Raw genomic sequence first — 22,189 nt, 5'->3', positions numbered from 1 at the left:
CCCACCCCGCAGTTACAATTCAGGGAGAAATTCTCCATCACGTGACAGACAAGAAAGAAATTATAGAAATTACCTACACCATGACAGACGATATAGTCTTAACAACAGACCAGAATTTAACCAACACTGGGGTGATTCAAACAGGGCAGGGCCCTCTCGACAAGATGAAATTGTAGAGGCTAGATCTCCAAATTCCAATAGCGACGCATGACAATGACTCACACCACTGGCAGCCACGAAAAGTACTTATGGAGCTGCCTACGTAGCTGACGTGGCTAATAATTACGTAAAAATGGAAGACATTAGGGACATTTTACTCCAGGAATACCACGTAAAACATAACAACTTTGCATATCCTGTGATTCACATTACAGTAAATGACGAAAAATTTATAGCAGTGCTTGTCTCTGGCAGTCTTCTTTCAGTAATTAGTGAAACAGCTTTTAGCAAATGCAACAAATCGAACGATTGCCCCACACTTCCTTTACGTAAAATTAAATTACAAGGTGCAATTTTTGGAAATGGTGTAGATGAATGCCAACAAACCAACTTAGAATACTTTTGTCAAAGCCAAAGTTCACTATGAACTTTCTTATCGTTCTATTATTGTCGACAGAAATTATGTTGGTAGTAGACTTTTTGAATGAATACGAAGCAATCTTAAACTTTCACGATGCTGAAATACGTTTAGAGAAATAAGGTAAATCAATAGCATTGAAATTTGAAGATTGGCTCTCAAACCATGACAAGGAAATTAAGTGGCATTACCTCTTGATAGACAACAGTTCGGAAATTTCGACGGAACTTGACACTAACAATCACTCTGAAAGTATTGACAGGGATAATATCGACGACGTATTCGAGACTAATGACTTAATTCAGAATAAAATTAAAACAATTGAGAAATGTAGTGACTCTGATAGGCAGGACCTTCTTGACATTTTACAAGCACATTCCACAGCTTTTACCCACAAAACAGAAACTATCAAAGCATTTCAGTATCAGTTTTGTGTTCGTGAACATACTAAATTTTGTGTTAGACCATAAGTAATTTCGGCACATTATAGGGTCTGTGGTAGAACAGATATACAATCTATGCTTGACGAGGACATTATTGAGTCTGCAGTAAGCTCATACAACAATCCATTACATGTTGCTGAGAAGAAAAATGGATCGATCTGACTTGTCTTGGATTCGAGACAAATCAACACTATCATCATTCCTGAAACAGACAGGCGGCAGACGTTGGAAGAACTTCTTCAAAAATTTAATGGTGTAAAAGTGTTCTCTTCTATTGATCTCAGATCCAGCTTTTATCAGATCGAACTTCATCCAGAAAGTAGAAAATACACACATTATCTTTGTTTCGGCGTTTGTTATCAATTTCGTAAACTTACTTTTGGTTTGAACATTGCTTCGGCTGCATTTATTCGTGGGCTAAATTCCATATTACCTGAGTTCTTAAAACGTCACATCACCTTATATGTGGACGATATTCTGATAGCAGAAGCCTCATGGGAACAACATAATCTCATCCTCAACAGTGTGTTACGTATTTTTGTAGAATCTGGAATTACAGTTTACTTGGAAAAGTCTGAATTCGGTATGACAAAGGTGTAGTTTTTGGGACGCATTTTTTTCTGAAGGCATTCAGCCGGATCCTGAAGGGTTAGAAGCAATCAGAGCCATTCCAGTTCCATCCACAAAAAAACATGTCCATAGTATTCTACGTCTCGTGAACTTTTACCGTCGTTTTCTGAATATGCAAATTCTAGTAACACCAAAACTTTGTTCTCTCTCACTGGATAAACTACTATTTGGAGCTGGGACGAACAGGAACAGTTGGAATTCAATTCTTTGAAAGAAGGACTACTTAACACCCCAATACTAGCTCATCCAGATCAGTCACAAGATTTCTGCCTTAGCACAAATTCTTCTAAAGTCAGTCTTGGTGCCCATTTATTTCAAGAAGCCATAGAAGATTACACTACTGTTCAGAAAACCATTGCTTTTGCTAGCCACGTGCTAACAAAATAGGAAAACATTATTGCGTTACTGAATTAGAAGCTTTATCTATCGTTTGGGCGTTCAACAAATTCCGTTTCTTTCTTTCTGGTAAACACGTAAAAGTATACAATGATCATCGTGCATTACAATTTCTTATGTATTCAAAATTAAATCTTGACAGGTTAAAACGTTGGACATTATTTCTTCAAGAATTGTACTTGACAATAGTCTACAGTCCCGTCAAGGAGAACACTGCTGCGGACGCACTATCACGTGCGCCGACTGGGCTTCAGAAAATTAACACAGAAGCCAACCTGGAGAAGAATTTCAGTATTCTTTACATTCGAAAAGTCGCCTTTGAGAAGTTCATCATCACATCCTTAAAGGACATAGCTCATTAACAAGATAATGATCCGATTTGGAAAGGCATCAGAAGTAAATGACATGAAAAGACACACACACAGATTAGGTATTATTATCTGGTTAGAAACAACATACTCTTCAAACGTAGCACTGTTGATGACTTGATATGCGTACTTTGCATTCCTGACGAGTTTGTCAATAAGGTCATTTGGTACATTCATTTCAGGTACGCACAGTTTGGTCCACGATAATGTTATCATATTTTTCGGACGACTTGTTATTTTAACAATATGGAAAAAAGAATTCGAAGAATCGTGTCTATTTGTAAACTTCGTCAAAATGTTAACCATCTACCAGCATACATCGAGCTCCGTTGTTTCCTATCATTCCTTCTAAATTAAAAGAATTTGCTGCTGTTGATCTCTTGGGACCCCTTGTCAGAACATCGAATGGATTTACGTACGTTTAGTCGCTGTTGAAATTACTTCAAAATTTCTTTCTTTCACACCGTTACGTAAAGCCACTGGACGGTCTGTATCCAATGCCTTTGATACAAATGTCTTACTTGAAGTTCGACACGTTGCTAGGCATTTCAGATAACGGACCGCAATTCAGATCTGTGGTTTGGTAACGCTTGCTTTGGAATCGTAAAATCAAACCCATTTTTATTTCATTATACTCACCACATTGTAACCCTTCTGAACGGATCGTGAAAGATATCAATAAGCCTTGTAGACTTTATTGTCACAGAAAGCATCAGTATTGGGACAGACATTTACACTTATTTCAAAACGTGCTCGATGAAATGTCTCATGACTCCATTGCTTTACCACCTATTCTTGTACTGAAGACTGAAGAACCACCGAACAGAATCAGAAACCTTGTACCTTTTCTGAATACACAACTTCGACACAAAGACATACACTCCTGGAAATGGAAAAAAGAACACATTGACACCGGTGTGTCAGACCCACCATACTTGCTCCGGACACTGCGAGAGGGCTGTACAAGTAATGATCACACGCACGGCACAGCGGACACACCAGGAACCGCGGTGTTGGCCGTCGAATGGCGCTAGCTGCGCAGCATTTGTGCACCGCCGCCGTCAGTGTCAGCCAGTTTGCCGTGGCATACGGAGCTCCATCGCAGTCTTTAACACTGGTAGCATGCCGCGACAGCGTGGACGTGAACCGTATATGCTGTTGACGGACTTTGAGCGAGGGCGTATAGTGGGCATGCGGGAGGCCGGGTGGACGTACCGCCGAATTGCTCAACACGTGGGGCGTGAGGTCTCCACAGTACATCGATGTTGCCGCCAGTGGTCGGCGGAAGGTGCACGTGCCCGTCGATCTGGGACCGGACCGCAGCGACGCACGGATGCACGCCAAGACCGTAGGATCCTACGCAGTGCCGTAGGGGACCGCACCGCCACTTCCCAGCAAATTAGGGACACTGTTGCTCCTGGGGTATCGGCGAGGACCATTCGCAACCGTCTCCATGAAGGTGGGCTACGGTCCCGCACACCGTTAGGCCGTCTCCCGCTCACGCCCCAACATCGTGCAGCCCGCCTCCAGTGGTGTCGCGACAGGCGTGAATGGAGGGACGAATGGAGACGTGTCGTCTTCAGCGATGAGAGTCGCTTCTGCCTTGGTGCCAATGATGGTCGTATGCGTGTTTGGCTCCGTGCAGGTGAGCGCCACAATCAGGACTGCATACGACCGAGGCACACAGGGCCAACACCCGCCATCATGGTGTGGGGAGCGATCTCCTACACTGGCCGTACACCACTGGTGATCGTCGAGGGGACACTGAATAGTGCACGGTACATCCAAACCGTCATCGAACCCATCGTTCTACCATTCCTAGTCCGGCAAGGGAACTTGCTGTTCCAACAGGACAATGCACGTCCGCATGTATCCCGTGCCACCCAACGTGCTCTAGAAGGTGTAAGTCAACTACCCTGGCCAGCAAGATCTCCGGATCTGTCCCCCATTGAGCATGTTTGGGACTGGATGAAGCGTCGTCTCACGCGGTCTGCACGTCCAGCACGAACGCTGGTCCAACTGAGGCGCCAGGTGGAAATGGCATGGCAAGCCGTTCCACAGGACTACATCCAGCATCTCTACGATCGTCTCCATGGGAGAATAGCAGCCTGCATTGCTGCGAAAGGTGGATATACACTGTACTAGTGCCGACATTGTGCATGCTCTGTTGCCTGTGTCTATGTGCCTGTGGGTCTGTCAGTGTGATCATGTGATGTATCTGACCCCAGGAATGTGTCAATAAAGTTTCCCCTTCCTGGGACAATGAATTCACGGTGTTCTTATTTCAATTTCCAGGAGTGTAATTGATTTGGCTATTAAAAATATAAAATCTGCTGCAGACAAAGAGAGAAAACTACACGGTAAAGCAAATGCAAAGAAACTCTATATTGGTCAGAAAGTTCTCGTTAAAGCTCATTGATTGTCACATAAGAAGAAACACTTGAGCCAAAATTCTTTCTGATTTACAATGGACCTTACAGAATCCGACATATACCACATGATAATGGCATTGAAGTTGAAACTCTGCATACTAGGAAAGATAAAGGACTACATCACATTTCACAAGTAAAACCGTTTATTGAGAGATAATTTGCTTTACGAATTAGTCACTGCTATAAGATTTCTACTTCATGTTACTCGTACGCTTTGTCACACTTAGAAAGTCTTAACATGTAACAATGTTTAGAAGTCAGTTATCCAGTCAAGAAACTAGGGAACATATTTAGACAGTAATTACAAATGAATTTTTGTAGTGAACAGATGGCACAGTGCTATTGTGTGTAGATTCTTGCTTGTTAATTGAACGATTATGTAACGACTATAAGGCTTACATAATTAGAACGTATACTGCTAATGAGATTTTAATGCAACATTTTGGTTTACTTGAAAAGACATTCGGGATTTACTTTCTGAGAGATAACAGATGATACAATTGTTAGTTTATGTGACAGCTACACGATTATATGATGCCGCTATTAATGAGTAATACAATTTACATTATTGCTTCTGCGCCATATCTGTTTTATATCAGCACAGTTTTTCTACATTCTTCTGGAAAGTAAAATATGTTTTAGTAGTAACTTTTGTGATATAGCTACAAGGATACAGCCTTTTCTGTAGCACAAAAATACGTTACAATACAATACTTTATTGGTCATGGTAATGTACGTAATAACTACGACATTATACGCAGAACATTTCACTTTTCTTTATAACGAGGTAAGTACATTGACTTTTGCAGAATTTTTTTTATGGCCGCCGATAACTAAGACACTTGGGATATTTTTTACCGTTAAGTAATGACAGAAATTATCTTACAGCAAGACGCACAGCTTAGAGCTATAGGACACGCATTTAAGTGATTAATTTTTGTACTTAAATCATTTTTTTTCCAAAGATTCTCGAATTACGAAGATACAAAGAAGGTTTTTGGTGATACATTTCATTCCATTGTTGTAATCAGTAACACCTGAGGTTATAATTACACTAACCCTCAGGGGGTACACGTTTACTTTCTGTACTAAGCGTGTGGCAAGTGTTTGGAGCCATAGCTAATATGGTATTTGCTTATTCAGTTTTACACATCAGTACCAAATTTCTCTAACACTGAATTACACAGCTATCTGATGATTTAACTGAGAGAGACAAACATTCTTTTTACTACATCAGTGACTCATGTTTATGTACTTACACGTTAGGTAACTTCACACTTATGAAATTGGATTTTGCCTAAATTTTTGTAAACTGTTCATATTTACTTTAGAAACCACTGTGATAATATGACAGCATGTTTTTAGAGATTTTGAAATTATTGAAGAAAGCTACGACGTTTTTGAGATTTGACTATGGTGTTATGATATTATTATCGCGACGACAATATGTATTGTGATGTCGAGGTGTGGTTGTCATTATGAAGGGTGCATGACTTTGACTACCACTCTCCTGACTGAAATCGTAGGACACTATTATATTTATGGGATTTTGCTTCTACACATTAGTAACGTAAATTTACAACCTGCGAAATTTTTTATATGAGACTGCCACTGTAGTGGAAACCACTGTTGGATGTGTTTCAGTAAAGAAGGTAAGTGAACTTGACATAATGTGCTGTGTTTCCCAGATGCGTGACAGTTGCCTGGAAATAAACCATGTGTGTGTGTTTTTCCGAGGCACAGGTGTAGGAAAAAGAGGCCACTAACCTCGCTATTAACATATATTTGTAGAAAGCATTGCATGTATGACACTCTCATACTTGAAAACATATGATTACAGTTTGGAGCTCATACTTTCTGATATTTACTAAAATGCCTAATAAAATGATGAGAAATATTTTACATCTATATACCTGATTATGACTACTGTCTTTTTAGTTGAGAGTTTTTTACTGCCTTATCGCTAGTGAATAAAATCAGTATGCTTTGCCTTATATATATTTGCTCATTTTGTTTAATAACTGGTTTCTAGCTGCGCTGCAGGATTGATTAAAGTAGAATTTAATAGCTCTACTAATGTAAGTATTTTCTGTCTACAGATCTATTAAATAATAATTTTATGATCTACATTCTTAAAAAAAGGAGCAATAGCAAACAAAAGAAGCATAAGGAGAAGTGATTGACAACAAGAACTGTAGACATAATTTCCATTTCAAGGGCTTGGTAATTTTTTTGTAGAATAGGTTGTTGTGGTGCATCACTTAAGTGTTAAGATGTGACACAGGCGTTAACATGTAAATAGACATTTTCTTACCTGCGTTGCTAACTTTACTGTAATATTTATTCTGCCTGAGCTTTGTCAAGTTCAGGTCTAGTTTACTGCTTTTGCTGCTGCTGTTTGTCAGGCATTGCCCTACTGAATTTTACTTTGTACTACTCTTATAAGCCAGTTTCACCACTGATTTATTTTTCTTGTTTGCTGCATATTGCCTTCAAGCAGTTGTAATGTTGCATTTGCTTTGGCAATTTAGATACATTGCTGCTTGCTTTGCCAAATGCATTTTTTTGTCATTTCTGTTTGTGTTAATGCTTGTGCTGCTGCATTGCCTCATCTCTTAGTTTATGTATCTGAGCTCAGTAAGCTTAAGTTAGCTTAAGAGAGAGAATACTATATAAGAGACTAAGTCTGAAGAATTGGGAAAGAATGCATTGAGAAGCTATAAGAAAAAGGTTTGGCCAAAAAAGTAGTGCACAATGAAGAATAATTATTTTGAAAGAGGATATAAACAATAAAGTAGGGTTTATGGACAACAGGTTTAGGCAGGATTTTCTTAGAAACAAATGATGTGGTACGATAATGAAAAATAATTGATGAGGTAAGGTAATGGAAAATACAGAAACCATGCTTAGATAAGAGCATTTTGCGAAAAAAATGTTGAAATAAGAGGAAAGATCTACTGAATGAAGTTTTGTGTTGACCTGCAGTACCAAATGCTATACTGAAAACAAACCCTGTCCTTTCCTCTTGTGTTATTCTGCTATGTGTTTACATATACCCTTGTGTGTCTATGTTCTTCGTGTCTTTATGTGCTTATCTGATAAGAGTTATGTTGTAGAATTTTCTGATACTAAGCTGCATTTCCTAAGATAAGGAGTACTGTTATCTTCAAATAACTTGGAAAAATGTCTAGATATTAATTATTGTGTTATGTTTTCCTTTAATGATCATATGTCAAATTAATGTTAGAATATTCTCATTTCTCATTTATTTACATATGTCACAATTCTTATAATACTCATGTATATGCTTATCCTATTCTTTTGTTAAGCCTGTATTACTACAAACGTTGTCTGTATTATTATGTTCTTTAATGATGTTTTCTGTACCTTTATAATTGTATTATTATACCATAAATTTGTAATTGTATAGATACCAGTTTTTCAAATTAAGTGAATAGTGGGGACTCATTTTACTGCACACATTTCTGTTGGTCATACTATATGTGTCAAATCTCAGATGGTAAATGACTGTCTTAGTGTTTGGACATGTGTTGATAATTCACCAAGAGAGTGATTAACTACATTGCTGGTTCTAAGGACATTCCAAAAAGTTCGTAACTGCACAAGTAGTGGTTCATGGATGTTATCTGCAAGACTCTTTGATGGTGATTGTGCACCCGCACTGTCGCAACGGATAGTTGCTGGCCATCTCTACAAGGACTACAGTGGGTCTGCACCTTTAAAGGCCCACCAATGCCATTATCTTCACGAGGACTGAAGTGGGTCTGCATCGGCGGTGGCCCTCTATTACCATCATCTCAACACGAAATACTGTGGGTCTGCTCTGTGATCACCTACCTACCAAAATTCTTCAAAACTTCGACTGTGGGTTTGCTCTGTTGTGGCCCATTATCTGTCTGCGTGCCAAGAGTTAGCACTGTATTTCTGTTGGAAGAACAACACAACTTCTTCAAGGCTGCATGGAAATCCACTACTTCCGTGTGTACTTTCTTTTACTGCTCAGGCTTGGGTATAAAACTATCATTCTTACTGTGATGAAGGATGAGGACTGCCTTTGTGGTCTATGAGGACTATTTTTGCTTTTGACCAACATTGTATGAATAAATGCGTGCATTTGATATCTTTGTTATTGTAATAATGAAAAATTTAATCAAATTAGTACTGCCCACTGCCCAAACAATTTATAAAAATTTTTGTAGGGCGCATGGGGGCAATGTAAGTAGGCTGTTTAGGTTTTTATGTTGGTAACGCCACGTAGCTCTCTGTATGAAAATCGCTGACTGCGCTGTGTGCAGTCTGTGGCTGGTTAGACTCATGGTTGGAATATTCGCTTGTGTAGTGCTGGGCAGTTAGATGAGAATAGCCCGTAGCGTTGGGCTGTTGGAGGTGAGTCGCCAGCAGTCTTGGATGTGGGGAGAGAGATGCCAGAGTTTTGAGAGGTTATTATGAGGGGACGATCTGGACGTGTGTCCGCCAGAAGAAGGAAATTTGTAAGACTAGATCTCTATTATGAGTTTTGAATACTATTAAGGTAAATACATTGTTTGTTCTCTATAAAAATCTTTCATTTGCTAACCATGCCTGTCAGTACTTACTGCCTTCAGTAGTCAGAATCTCGCTATATTGCAGTAGTTCTTCTGTAGGATTATTGAAAGTCACATTGCGTTGCGCTAAAATATTATCTGTCAGTTTAGTGATGTTCAGAATAAGTAAAGAGAAAACTGTCTGAGTAAGTTGAATTTTACTTAGCTGTTTGAAAATCAAATAACATAAGATTTTTTGCATCGCTGTCATTCTTTACATACAAAGGGGAAATTTCAGTAGCAATCTAATTACAAACAAGAGTGATTAGAATTCCTAACTTAAACTTAAGGTCAATATTCTGAGCGAGCTGTGTGAGATGCAAAAGCATACTGCAGGTATTTCACCATACTGTTGAATACTGAAGCTACTGGAAGCATTAATTACAGTCAGTCGTCTGGTAATCTCTCAGCTCCTTCTTTATCTGAATGCGAGAAACACATTTCAGTTTTGGAACTATGATCTGCTACATTGATAACGAGGCGATCAACAATAGAATCCACGAAGTCACTCAGGCGCCGTATTTTCTCGTCTTATTATATGAGGTGCCGTTCTATATCGCGCCGGCGTTCGGCAGTGGCATGTGAAAAAGCTGCGTGCGTTAATTCCAATACGTCTGTCTGGCAGATTAACAGTCTTGTTGCTTCTCAGGCCAAATCCCTTAGCTTGGCTCCCGATCAGTGCTGTTGGACTCATACTGTAATGGGACAGTAACAACTGTAAGAATGCTGAATTTTTATTGCGTGCTCGATGTTGTGAAAATGATTGTTTCTCATGTTTCTGCGACACTCATCTCTCTCGTTCGTGTGACACTACATCTTTAGTATAAAACAATGGACACAGTGCAAATAAAGAGTGTTCGTTTATTTTTATATTACGCCTAAAAATTAAATTGTTATGTGTTCTTAATTCAAGCAACCTTTATTAACAATCTCTCATAAAACTCGATAATTAAGAATTTATATTTCTAATGAAAACAGGAATTTCGCGCAGAATATGTAATTTGTTTGATATAAGAAGACGAGCATTACTCATAAAAATGATGAATTTTGCAATTACTGGATGTAGGTATTTGAAATTGACCGAAACAAATGACGAAGGCGAGACTCGAACGAACGATCCATGAACTGTACCAGATTATCACTCTACTACACTAACGATTCAAGAAGAATATAATAATTCCAATCCCAAAGAAGACAGGTGTTGACAGATGTGAAAATTACTGAACTATCAGTTTAATAAGTCACAGCTGCAAAATACTAACGCGAATTCTTTACAGACGATTGGAAAAACTGGTAGAAGCCGACCTCGGGGAAAATCAGTTTGGATTCCGTAGAAATGTTGGAACACGTGAGGCAATACTGACCTTACGCCTTATCTTAGAAGAAAGATTAAGGAAAGGCAAATCTACGTTTCTAACATTTGTAGACTTATAGAAAGCTTTGACAATCTTGACTAGAATACTCTCTTTCAAATTCTGAAGGTGGCAGGGGTAAAATACAGGGAGCGAAAGGCTATTTACAATTTGTACATAAACCAGATGGCAGTTATAAGAGTCGAGGGACATGAAAAGGAAGCAGTGGTTGGGAAGGGAGTGAGGCAAGATTGTAGCTTATCTCCGATGTTATTCAATCTATATATTGAGCAAGCAGTAAAGGAAACAAAAGAAAATTTCGGAGTAGGTACTAAAATCCATGGAGAAAAAAAAAAAAACTTTGAGGTTCGCCGATGACATTGTAATTCTGTCAGAGGTCTTGGAAAAGCAGTTGAATGGAATGGACAGTGTCTTGAAAGGAGGATATAAGATGAACAAAAGCAAAACTAGGATAATGGAATGTAGTCGAATTAAGTCGGGTGATGCTGAGGGAATTAAATTAGGAAATAAGACACTTAAAGTAGTTAAGGAGTTTTGCTATTTGGGGAGCAAAATATCTGATGATGGTCGAAGTAGAAAGGATATAAAATGTAGACTGGAAATGGCAAGGAAAGCGTTTTTGAAGAAGAGAAATTTGTTACATCGAGCATTGATTTAGGTGTCAGGAAGTCGTTTCTAAAAGTATTTGTATGGAGTGTAGCAATGTACGGAAGTGAAATATGGACGATAAATAGTTTAGACAAGAAGAGAATAGAAGCTTTCGAAATGTGGTGCTACAGAATAATGCTGAAGATTAGACAGGTAGATCGCATAACTAATGAGGAGGTATTGAATAGAATTGGGGAGAAGAGGAGTTTGTGACACAACTTGACTAGAATAAGGGATCGGCTGGTAGGGCATATTCTGAGACATCAAGGGATCACCAATTTAGTTCAAATGGTTCTAAAATTAAAGGGCTCTGAGCACTATGGGACTTCTTAGGTGATCAGTCCCCTAGAGCTACTTAAAACTAACTGACCTATGGACATCACACACATCCATGCCCAAGGCAGGATTGGAACCTGCAACCGTAGCAGTCACGCGGTTCCAGACACCAATTTAGTATTGGAGGGCAGCGTGGAGGGTAAAATTCGTAGATGGAGACCAAGAGATGAATACAGTAAGCAAATTCAGAAGGATGTAGGCTGCAGTAGGTACTGGGAGATGAAGAAGCTTGCACAGGATAGAGTACCATGGAGAGTTGCATCAGACCAGTCTTTGTACTGAAGACCACAAAAACAACATGTTTCAGTTACGACGAAGTTGTTTTAAACGAACCAAGGTAGACCATTGCTTTGGGGCGGATGTCTGGTTATCTAAGTTGCTGAATGCGAGAGAGCTTAAAAATTAGTTCCACAGCGTGCAGTTTTTCCCAGTGCTACAGATGAGGTCATATACCAAACTTGGAAAAATAACACAAGTGCACCCTTAAATATTTGGCCTTTAAAGTGTTGCTAAATGGAGTGAATATACCCAAAACAACTTTCGGATGGTGGGCTGAGCTATCCTGTGGCTAAAAGCCGCACTTGAAAGATTCGACAGTCGCCAGGTAACGTAATGTTACAAACAGCCTGCCACATAATAGGTCATGAACCGTTATTTTATCAGTGATGTAGGCTGATATGATTACAAGACCTGCAAACATATGATTTAATTCTCTTTTTCGAGATTGTGAGATAGGATAGCCACCTCCATGACTGTGTCACACTTGCTAATTCCCTTTTCTATCTCAGAGAACAGTTTCTGCAATCAAGCCATGTCCATCCTCTCGAAGTTCCAAAATTCTTGTGGATCTCCGGGCCTCACTTCTTTCATTAGCAGTGAATATATTTGAATGCCTTCGTTCCTCCCTTTCGGCCACTGGCTTTTAAGCAGTCTTAAGGAACGCATAAGCCTTGTCCCAGAGTCAAACCCAACAAAATCTGGCTTTTCGTTCACACCGTCGTTCTGCACTAATCCGAAGATTGACAGTCACTACCAGAGCAACAACTCCTAAGACAAGTGCGTCCTCCATGTGTAGAATGCTGTATAAATGTAAATTTAGATATACATATACCTTTGTAGCTAAGTGTCGTAACATAAAACTAACTGTTGGGTCTGTTATTCTGAACAGTAGTAACCTACATTAGAGAATAACAATTACTTAATAAATAATAATAAGAAAACAACTTCTTATTAAACAGGTACCCTGATCGAATGGCGTTACAATATATCACACTGTTCCACTTGTGTTTCTAGCGGTAGAACGGATGACTTTGCAAGAGATCAGACAGTTCTATTTGTGTTTCGCGCGTTACTACCATCTACCCTAGTGGGTAGTGTAATAGGTCGACGTGGACCAGTCTGTACTTACAGATATGCACACTTGGGGCGCTGGTGCATAGGCATACGGTTTATGCGCATCGTGTAACTGGGACTTTACAATCCGGTCCTTACGGTGAGCATCCCAGCGTCTGTTCAGTAAGCGGGTTTTGATGTTTGTGTCGCCGAGGCACTTGTGCTGAGTTGTGATCGTTTGGCTGTGAGCTGGGCTGAATGCATTAAGGCCGTTTGCCGTACCAGTTAAATTACCACAGGCCCACTGAACTTTCATAAAGTGCGATCCGAATTAAAGTGTCAGTCGTTCGTGCGTCTCGTAATCATATCCCATGAGAGTTATGATTTTTATTTTGTAAATTCCTGTCAAGTGGACAGAGAATTTGACGCTTCAAATTGTCATTAGCGTGTCGGCTGTCAGTTGGGGTTCGCTCAGAAGTCTTCTCACCGTGTGTATTCGGATTTGTATATCTTACTTCTGAAGTTTAATGTTTTGCCTGTTTCTGTTGTAAGCGGACTGTGTGCTGTTTATGGTTTCTCTATTATACTGTGTAATGGCATGTGGGATATGACACTGAATCTGAATACCTTACTATGTCTGTTAGTTAAAGGTTGTGATATGTATCATGATCAAACAAGGTAACAGGTTAAGGACTTGTCAAGTTCCTGCACTCGAGAAAAAGAATTTGGTGTTACACATTTGGGTACTAAATTGTTCCTTTACTGTTTACAAATGTCTACCTTTGTATTTTGGATTGCTCGGTTATTACTGTGTTGTCTGTTTCAGGGCAGGGACTACTCAGGAGGACATCGTTATCAAGAGAAACAAAACTGGTGCTTTACAGACCAGAGTGTGAAATTTCAGATCCCTTAATCAGGCATTTTGGTTAGGAAATTTAAAAAGGAAAATGGATAGATTAAAGTTAGATATATTGGGAATTAGTGAAGTTCGGTGGTGGGAGGAACAAGACTTCTGGTAGTGTGAATACAGGGTTATAAATACAAAATCAAATAGGGGTAATGGAGGAGTAGGTTTAGTAATGAATAAAAAAATAGGAAGGCGGATAACCTACTACAAACAGCATAGTGAACGCATTATTGTGGCCAAGATAGATACGAAGCCTACAGTAGTACAAGTGTATATACCAACTAGCTTCCCAGATGACGAAGAGGTTGAAGAAATCTATGATGAAATAAAAGAATTTATTCAGAAAGTGAAGGGAGACGAAAATTCAATAGTCATGGGGGACTGGAATTCAACAGTAGAAAAAGGAAGACAAGGAAAAGTAGTAGGTGAACATGGAATGAGGGTAAGGAAAAAAGGAGGAAACCGCCTCGTAGAATTTTTCTCAGAGCATAACTTAATCATAGCTAACACTTGCTTTATGAATGATGAAAGAAGATTATGTACGTGGAAGAGGCCTGGCGACACTGAAAGGTTTCAGATAGATTATGTAATGGTAAGACAGAGATTTAGGAACCAGGTTTTCAATAGTAAGGCATTTCCAGGTGCTGATGTGGACTCGGACCACAATCAATTGAACTGTAGATTAAAACTGAAAAAACGGCAAAAAGGTGGGAATTTAAGGTGATGCGACCTGGTTAAATTGAAAGAAGCAGAGGTTGTAGAGAGTTTCAGAGTATTAGGAAACAATTTATTAGATTGAGGGAGAGAACTATAGTAGAAGAAGAATGGGTAGCTTTCAGAGACGAAACAGTGAAGGCAGCAGAGAATCAAGGAGGTAAAAACACGAGGGCTAGTAGAAATCCTCGGGTAACAGAAGAGATATTGAATTTAGCTGATGAAGGGAGAAAATATAAAAATGCAGTAAATAAAGCACGAAAAAAGAAATACAAACGTCTCAAAGATGGGCGATATGACACAGGGATGTAAGTTTCAATAGGTACTTGGAGATGAAGAAGTTTGCACAGGATGGAGTAGCATGGAGAGCTGCATCAGACCAATCTTTGTACTGAAGACCACAAAAACAACATGTTTCAGTTAAGACGAAGTTGTTTTAAACGAACCAAGGTAGACCATTGCTTTGAGGCGTATGTCTGGTTACCTAAGTTGCTGAATCCGAAAGAGCTTAAAAATTTGTTCCACATCGCGCTAGCCTCTGTGACAACATGTATAATTGTTTGTCCAAATTTTAATCCCTACATCAGCAAACTATTTCGTTGTGTTCTGGGCCCTAAATTAATTACTGTTGAATCTTGGCAGCTTTTAGTATGCTCATTTTATGTGTTTTGGTGAGCCTTTCACCTTTTAAGCGCATGTTTGTGTTAAATAATAAATTGAGCCGTTAACTCGCCAGTTTTAACTGAGTGGCTTGTCATGATTTTGGGAATTGAATTGCAACTTGGAATTGTCTCACGGACCGACCATTATAAGGTGTAAGTGATGTCAGATTCCCTGAATAATTGTCTTGTCTAAGTTACCTGGAAAACTCAGTCAGTATAAGCTCTTATTGCAGCTGTTGCTTGTATAGAGCGTCTCCATATTGTTCATTAAGACATTTTGATTTTGTTATTTATGTAACTAGTATATCCTTTGCTATTGTTTACTGTGCTATGAATTTCTTTGACTGCAAGCCTGATATGCATTTAATTTCACTTAATGATTCCTTCATTTTTGACTAATTATTTCATTCAGTCTGAATTTAACTAAATGCCTGTATCGGTATAAAGTTCGAAGCATCCTCTGCTGTTGCTCTGTGAAGCATGTGTAATCTTGCTATATGACCTCAGACTAATAACTACATTTAAATTTTGTTATCATGTAACAAGCTTAATTCTTTAATGATCGACTTCTCTAATTATTCGAGATATCGAGTTTGTTTGATGAATTCGTATTGTGTGCTAGATTGGCTCATTTGGTTACCAGCACCTTACCCATCCAACCTAGCTACCTGAAGTATTGTACGGAAGGGATAAACTGAATGAGGTAGCACCATCTTAAATTGACTAGCCTTGTATTCGGGAGGATGGATGGTCCACTCTTCATTCACCCACCCTAATTTAGATTTTCGTGGTATCCGTAAATCATCTCAGGTAAATGCTAGGTTTATTCCTACTGTAAGGCAACAGATCACTACTTATCGCAATCTTGCCATTCTACACTTATAAGCCTGCATAAGTCTATACATGCGAATTACCTTAACTTACTAAAATTGAAAAAAGTGATATACTAATAAACTACTACTACTACTACTACTACTACTATTACTACTAATACCATTACTACACCAACAACACACAAATGATGAAGTACGCTTACATACCTGGTCAACACATGTATGGCAGTGTGATCATGTGTGTTCTGGACATAATACAAAATGCTCATGTGGACTTGTTACCTCATTCCTTCCTCAGTTTATCAACAATAAGGGGTACGGTTTTCAGTCCTTCCTTTCCTTCTTCAGATAATGGTCGACCTTTCGTAGTTACTAAGTAGCATTCCGTACAGGTATAACTGCTGTTCCCAAGAGTGTACCCAGTATCTGTGCAAAGGGTTGGTTCCTACTAATTTTGTGGATGGGTAATGTGTGGAGAAAACGAAGCACAATTTATTACGACGAGAAACTAAAAAATTATGAAAAACAGATTATGAGGGCCACATTTTTTCCCTCATAATCTGATTACCATATGAGGCCGACCCGCTACCGTGTCAGTTTCTGCCATAGCGACTCTGGTTACTTCTTCGAAGTGGCAACAAACCCAGTACAGGCGCAATAGATTTATTTCTGTTTTAATTTTGTTCTAAATTGATAGGAATATTATTAAGTCTGCATGTGATCATTTAATGACTGGGGCCGTACTTCCTGACAGACTTTAATGACGCTTGGAAAGAGAGATCTGTAAAAACGCAGATAGGCGAAATTAGTTCCAGACCTACTAGAGTACTTCAATTCTTTTCAAAAGTCTATGAGAGTGTGACTCGGATAGAATACTGACTCACGTGACTGACCAGAACGTCTTAACAGCGCTCACTTTGCATTTTGCCAAGAATTCTGTATAGAGAAAACAGTACCGAACCTCAGAAAATGAATGACTGCAGAGGTAAGCAAAATCAAATATTCCGCTGTGTAGTTTCATGAAGTTGCCAAAGTCTTTGACTATGTAGGCCACAAAGTTCTATAGAGCAGCTGTGGCGTTAACGGAATCCTTTCTGCACTGGTGGAGACTGACCTTCATAACAGAGATCGAAGGGTGTCGCAGGAATGAAACTGACCTCGGAATGGGGGGAAATGGCGTGCGAGGTCCCATAAAGACATTGGTAAAAGGCACACTCTTGTTCTTAATCCTCATAAAACTATATCGCCTTCCAGCGACTTAAAAGTGCGATTTCAGACAAACAATAATTACCTGTTGCCAACACAAGTAGGCATTACTGATCTTAAACTAAATTAATCGCATTGAGTATAAAATTCCTAATGCTTTGTGAGTAAAAGAGAATACTTTAGCTCTATATGAGAATTTCAATTTGTGCAAATTGATGGTACTGATCCCCCATGGTACACAAAACGGGTCAGATCGTTGTTGCAGAAGCAACGAAAAAAGCATTCCGGATTCAAAAGAAAGCAAAATCCCAAAGACTGGCAAAGGTCTACAGAAGTTCGAAATACAGCGCGTACTTCAATGCGAGGTGCTTTTAATAATTTCCACAACGAAATTCTGTCTCGAAATCTGGCACAAAACCCAAAGAAATTCTGGTCATATATAAAGCACACCAGTGGCAAAACGCAATCAGTACCTTCACTGCCCGATAACAGTGTGTCAGTCACTGATGACAATGCCACTAAAGCACAGTTATTAAACATGGTTTTCCGAAACTCCTTCACCAAAGAAGACGAAGTATATATTCTTGAATTCCAATCAAGAACAACGGCCGAGATGAGAAACATAGAAGAAGATATCCTCAGAGTAACGAAGCAGCTTAAATCACTTAACGAAGGCACGGCCTCCGGTCCAGATTGTATACCAGTCAGGTATCTCACAGAGAATGTTGATAAAATATCTCCATATTTAGCAATTATATACAACCACTCGCTCACAGAAAGATCCGTACCTAAAGACTGGAAGATTGCTCAAGTCACACCAATACCCAAAAAGGGAAGTAGGAGTAATCCGCTGAATTACAGGCCTATATCAATAACGCCGATTTGCAGCAGGGTTTTAGAACATATACTGTATTCGAACATTATGAAGTACCTCGAAGAAAACGATTTATTGACATATAGTCAGCACTGATTCAGAAAATATCGTTCTTGTGAAACACAACTAGCTCTTTATACTCATGAAGTAATAAGAGCTATCGACAGAGGATGTCAAATTGATTCCATATTTTTAGGTTTCCACAAGGCTTTCGACACCGTTCCTCACAAGTGTCTTCTAACCAAACCGCGTGCCTACGGAGTATCGCCTCAGTTGTGCCACTGGATTCGTGATTTCCTGTCAGAAAGTTCACAGTTCGTAGTAATAGACGGAATGTCATCGAGTTAAACAGAAGTAATATCCGGCGTTCCCCAAGGAAGTGCTATAGGCTCTCTATTGTTCCTGATCTATATTGACGACACAGCAGACAATCTGAGTAGCCGTCTTAGATTGTTTGCAGATGATGCTGTCATTTATCGTCTTGTAACGTCATCAGATGATCAAAACGACTTGCAAAATGATTTATATAAGATATCTGCATGGTGCGAAAAGTGGCAATTGACATTGAATAAAGAAAAGTGAGAAGTTGTTCACATGAGTACTAAAAGAAATCCGATAAATTTCGGTTATGCGATAAGTCACACAAATCTGAGGGCTGTAAATTCAACTAAATACTTAGGGATTACAATTACAAATAACCTAAATTGGTACGATCACATAGATAATATTGTGGGTATAGCAAACCAAAGACTGAGATTCATTGGCAGAACACTTAGATGCAACTGGTCTACCAAAGAGACTGCTTACAATACGCTTGTCCGCCCTATTCTGGAGTATTGCTGTGCGATGTGAGATCCACATCAGATGGGACTGATGGATGACATCGAAAAAGTACAAAGAAGGGCAGCTCGTTTTGTATTATCGCGAAATAGGGGAGATAGTGCCACAGACATGATACGTGAACTGGAATAGGAATCAATAAAACAAAGGCGTTTTTCGTTGCGACGGGACTTCTCAAGAAATTTCTATCACCAGTTTTCTCCTCTAATTGAGAAAACATTCTGTTGGCACTCACCTACATGGGGATAAATGATCATCACGATAAAATAAGAGAAACCAGGGCTCGCACCGAAAAATTTAAGTGCTCTTCTTTCGCGCGTGCCGTTCGAGAATGGAACGGTAGAGAGACAGCTTGAAGGTGGTTCACTGAACCCTCTGCCAGGTACTTTATTGTGAATAGCAGGGAATCACATAGATGTAGATGCTACTTTATTGTGAATAGCAGGGAATCACATAGATGTAGATGCAGATGTAGAAATTTTGTTAAGACGAAAGCGAGTTAACTGAACCAGGGATGTGGTTGTGTACAGTTGGGCAGAAGGGAAGTCTTGTTTTAATAGCAGGAAAAGTAATGATTTTACTGAAAAGAATATAGTAATAGACAGACTGTGCATTACATGGAAACTAATTGTAGCACGCCGGCAGTGGAAGTAGTCTGAGCACGCAGAAAATAAGGAAAAGTTAAAAGTAGCCAGCAAAGTAACACAGCAGCACTGTCGCATTAAAATACAAAAATTTGTGGAGAGACCACTATTCGTTTCGAAAATATCGACAGAGAAGTCAGAAGACAGAAGGAAAGAGAAAAGGTCCAAGAACCCAAATTTCAGCTGTGTATCGACGGAAACGACATAAGATTATCAAGAAGAAGTGTGGAGACAAGGGAAGTACGAGAAAGAACCAATAGTTATTACAGAATACGGGTATACGTTATACTAAGAGAAAATGTGTACGAAATAAGAGAGATATTTCGCCTGAGAAATAGAGTGAGACTTTGATCTACAGCAATGGTGCAGACTTTGATATAAAACTTGAGTGTGTACCGACTTGGTGCTTGAGCGAATGGGAAGTAATAAAGTGGTTTAGTATTGCACAAATTATTTAATGTCAGGACCAAAACACACGTTCTGAAAAGTGTGACATCAAATAAATTGACGCCATCCAACTTCAGTGACGGACTGTAAATTTTACGGCAACGTGCGTTAACGAAACTGAACTTTTACAGACACCGTGTCATGTAGACGATGTTGCTGATATGATAAGAGATGAAAAACATTAAAAGGCGTCCGATGAGGGGAGCGCAGGAGACATGCAAATTGGTCTCCCCATTCCATCCAGTGACTGGGATATGTAGCATCGTGTATGTCACGTACTTGCACAGATAAGGCTGCAGGCGTTCCAATTAGTCGTCGTTTTGAACACCTGCTGTTGTGCACAACGTTGCTGAGTAAACTTTTGGAATCAGCCTGAACATAATTTGAACATTCAACTTTCCTCCACGTTGTTACTTAGTTTAGTAAAAACAGTTATGAACCCAGAGCATCTGAATTTCTTCCTGCTGGAAAACAGATGTTAGGTACATTACCACTCTGTAGAAGTCTTCCAGCAACTGTCGCCTGAAACGTCCTGGCAGATCAGAACCGTGTGCCGGACCGAGACTCGAACTCGGGACAGTTGCCTTTCTCTGGAAAGTGCTCTGTCAGGATGTTTCATATTAGGCACACTCTGGTCCGGAGCGAAAACTTTATTGCGGAAGCCTTTCCTGCTTCAGTTGTCATTTAAGTCCGACAAGTATACATCAAAAGCAACATTCGTTCTGGAACCTGTTTGAAAACTATTGAATTCGTGACAATAATAACTATGCAAGTAGCACCATTATTTACATTGTGCTGTAAGAAGCTGTATTTACTATAGATCATAGCTGACGTGAGACAATACAGGTGCTCATCACAAAAGCTGTTGTGGTTCAGGTAGAGGAAAAAATGGTTCAAATGGCTCTGAGCACTATGGGACTTAACATCTGTGGTCATCAGTCCCCTAGAACTTAGAACTACTTAAACGTAACTAACCTAAGGACATCACACAACACCCAGTGATCACGAGGCAGAGAAAATCCCTGACCCCGCCGGGAATCGAACCGGGGAACCTGGGAGGTAGAGGAAAATAGGTGGGAAAAGAGAAAAACATCTCGGTCTCCGTTTTCATAGCCTCCGCTTTTAAGTGTGGATAACACTGAGAACAGGAGACTGCCACTTTTAAGTGTGGATAACACTGAGAATACGGGAATGTCAAATAGAGGGAAGTTACACGCACAGTATATATATATATACCGTACGTTGATGGAAGGAGTACGTGGAGACTCACCAGACAGGTCGGGCGGCGCGGCAGCCAGTGCAGTGGTGGCCGGCAGCGAGACTCGCCTCTTGTCATGGACTGGGCTGCCGCCTCCCACCCACTCTGCCCGCAGTTTTCCTCGACACCCCCTCCCTCCCCCACTCCTTCCCCCTCCCCCCTCCGCACCGGCAACGATAACCCTTGCATAGGTCTGACGTTCGAAATATTTCTGCCATGTGATCTTAGCCGAAACACTAAGAATTCTTGCTCTTACGCAAAGGCTGTAAGTGAATTCATATCGCGTATTCTGTCGCCCAGTGGCCATTCTGGCACCGTAATGCAAAGTGATGCATTCGGTATTTCTGAACTGTTTCACCGCGCAGTATGGTCCCTCCTTTCAACCATCGCACGAGGCCCCAAATTGCAGAGACTGAGATAGGTGATCGCGGAACAGAGTGGCTGGAGCCTCTGACTAGCAGAAAGCCACGTGGGCCACATCAGATGCTGTTCGTTCCCAGCCTCTGCCCACTCCATTCCCCGACAGCGACGTACTTGCCCACCACGAGGTGTTCATTTCAGTGGTCTTCCTCTCTCCTTCTGCGAGATACGCACCCCGGACAGACAATTACTCGCCCTCAGGAGGCGATTCGCACTTGCCGTCAACACTACTTCCAGCCATGGAA

At 40.0% G+C, this 22,189-nt stretch overlaps 1 protein-coding gene across 1 annotated transcript in view; it reads right to left on the bottom strand.

The window, feature by feature from the left end:
* LOC124554102 (ankyrin-3-like) overlaps positions 1–21,592 on the bottom strand; it is a 116,148-nt gene extending 94,556 nt beyond the window's left edge. The window contains exon 1 of the mRNA XM_047128167.1: positions 21,537–21,592. The gene's annotated coding sequence lies outside the window, so the exon portion shown is untranslated. The remainder of the gene's footprint in view (positions 1–21,536) is intronic.
* Between the last annotated feature and the right edge of the window lie 597 nt (positions 21,593–22,189).

The sequence above is a fragment of the Schistocerca americana genome, chromosome 11 (genome assembly GCF_021461395.2).
Source record: "Schistocerca americana isolate TAMUIC-IGC-003095 chromosome 11, iqSchAmer2.1, whole genome shotgun sequence".
Lineage (NCBI taxonomy): Eukaryota > Metazoa > Arthropoda > Insecta > Orthoptera > Acrididae > Schistocerca > Schistocerca americana.
Note: the sequence above shows the minus strand (reverse complement) of the source record. Positions and strands in the feature narration are given on the sequence as shown.